This window comes from Nanorana parkeri, unplaced genomic scaffold (genome assembly GCF_000935625.1).
Source record: "Nanorana parkeri isolate BGI_ZX_2015 unplaced genomic scaffold, ASM93562v1 scaffold802, whole genome shotgun sequence".
In the NCBI taxonomy this organism is placed as follows: Eukaryota; Metazoa; Chordata; class Amphibia; order Anura; family Dicroglossidae; genus Nanorana; species Nanorana parkeri.
The window spans coordinates 160,586-163,134 of NW_017307070.1; the positions used below are offsets into that span (position 1 = coordinate 160,586).

Here is a 2,549-nt window from a genome sequence, read left to right on the forward strand (position 1 = left end):
TCGGCTTCTCTCTTTCATTTTCAAATCTTAACTGAACAAACTGAAGAGAGAAGCCGATTGGTCGCCGTGCACAGCCGCTCCAGATTGTGTCTGCTCCGGTTCTGATAACGTCCCCCCCCCAATGTTTAGTAACGCGAGGAAGGATTTGAACTTCTGACAATGTTTTTATTGCTGCCCCCGACTTTCTATTTCTTGGTGTCGCATTTTAATGTGTTGCGACATTAAAATGCGTTTTTGGGAGTTGCACTTCTTAAAGACGCAGCAGGCCTAGATTTTTCCTTAGAGAATTATGAGGCGAGTGATTTTCACTCAGCCTCAATCTGAAGCCCGCTGTCACTCACGCAGCTGGGCGGATCCAGACAGAATTGTCGGGATCAGCTTCAGCTGCCGCGTCTCATTATACCGCGAGCTGTAGCTCCCTATATACTGAGCTTTGGGTGACGGGAGGACGCTAGTTTATGTCCTCCCGTGACCCTAAGGAGAACTATGGGGAAAAGACCTGACCCCATAGTTCTCCTTTAACCCACACCGGCGCAATGGTTTGGTGTGTACGGGGCACATAGACGGCAATTGTATTTGCCGCGTCCCCGTGCTGAGCAGCTCAATGTACCCGCTGTGGAAAAGCCCTCCGTTGAAAAACTGAACCAAAATCTGACAGGAAAAACAAAATCAGCGCGTGAGGAGAATTGCAGCGACTCCGCGGCCGAGGAAACTGCCGAGATTACTCATTAACCAGAATGGACCTGGCTGCGTGCTCAGGTGGGAGAGTCGCATTCATTAGCCGACAAGACGGGAACTTGTAAAACGAACCTACAAATGACTCAGAGGTCTTCTTACACCCCGTCCCGGCCGCACCACACACCCATCCTCAGGCTGGCAAGGAAGGGCAAGGGCAGTGGAGGAGAAGGAAAGGTACCTTCTGCTACATTATGCTTTGCTGCCCATTATGTCTGCCCACAATTTTCTTCTCAAAAAATGAACTGAGCTGCATGGACAACTCCCCCCCCCCCCCACCCCCCACCAGCTCGGAGGTGCACAGAGTCCTCTGATGGTCATTCACACATCATTTCCCGACATAAAAGAACATTTCTCCGGCTCATCTCACCAGGATGAGGGAGTCAGCGGACCGGGGGAAGGGCGATGGTCCTAAGCTGGCAGAACAATAATGGAGACATCTTAGGGGCTTTGATGAGCATTCATGACTCACGCTGCAAGGACTTTTGGCAGGATGGAATACATGGTAACCCCCACAAAAATCCCTATGGGCTTGCACCAGGGTACCCCCGAATGATCCGATACATCTGGCGCTTCTGGGGACCAATAAAAGGCTCCGGGATGATTAGTTGGAAGACCTCTCGCTGCAGCACCAGGACTGTCCCGTTTACAACCCAACAATTCACCATTTCACCACCACTCCTGAGCTTCCACACACCATCGTAAGGTGTGTGGAAGCCGCGCGACCTCTACTACTGTAAGGTCGCACGACTTTTAACTTACGGACATATCATCCTTACTCCTGAGCAAGCCGCAAGGCTACCTCTGATTGAAGCTGCTCAACACTCTGCACTTGCCCTGAAAAGGTTAAAAGCGTTGGAGGCTGGAACACACCTGCCCAACCCAGACTGAATTAAAAGGAGAACTATGAGGGGCGTGCTTTTCCCTCCTCCTCATAGTTCTGGCCGACCTGTGACAATGAGACTGTCACAGGTCGGCTCAGTAGATAAAGGTAACGGGAGGACGCTAGTTTTTGTCCTCCCGTTACCCTAAGGAGAACTATGAGGAAAAGCCTTAACCCCCTAGTTCTCCTTTAAACTGGTGCTGGTGGCCTGCAAGCCCCTTTGGTGGGGCAGGTGGAACTGGTGGGGTTCTGATTGGGATGCACATCATTGGCAGGTTTGGGGGTAAATGGTGCAATACTAGGAGTATGAGGATTAATAATATTCCCTTCACTTCCTGTCCTGGAAAGACAACAGGAAATGAGAGGAAATCTCTCTAAAGTGAGGGGAATTGCCCATCTCACGCAGGTGTCCCCATTGGATGATTTCCCCTCATCTCCAGCTTTGGTGACAACTCTTTCTTTTTTGGATTTCCCATCACATTTTAAACTTGGTGAGAATAATCACCTAGGACAAATGGAGAAGGTGAATCACCCCAGCAGGTACAAAGAAAGCAACAAAAACACACCAGAGGGCCTGACCCTTCCACAATCTATATGACATTACACATTCAGGTTTAAGAAAACACAAAACAAGGCAATGAAGAGGATGCAAATCCATCAGCTTCATCTCCTCCCTGTTGTACTTCCCGAGTCTGGGGTTTGTAATATGAATTATGACTTTATATATGCAAATTGCAGAACACGTTGGCACATTGTATAAAATATGATCATGTGTGAACAGCGGCTTCCATCGGAGGCTAATCACACTGTGACAATGTTCCCACAATGTAATGTGGACAAACCAGAATCTATAGACAATTGATGACACTCTACTCTCACCTGCCTTACCGTGAAGCTTCCTCTGACCTTGGAGTCCTCTGGGGGGGCGGGG

General features: G+C 49.3%; 1 protein-coding gene across 1 annotated transcript in view; it reads right to left on the reverse strand.

The window, feature by feature from the left end:
* Positions 1 to 2,549, reverse strand: part of FAM118B (family with sequence similarity 118 member B) — a 27,445-nt gene that overhangs the window by 11,202 nt on the left and 13,694 nt on the right. The window lies entirely within an intron of this gene.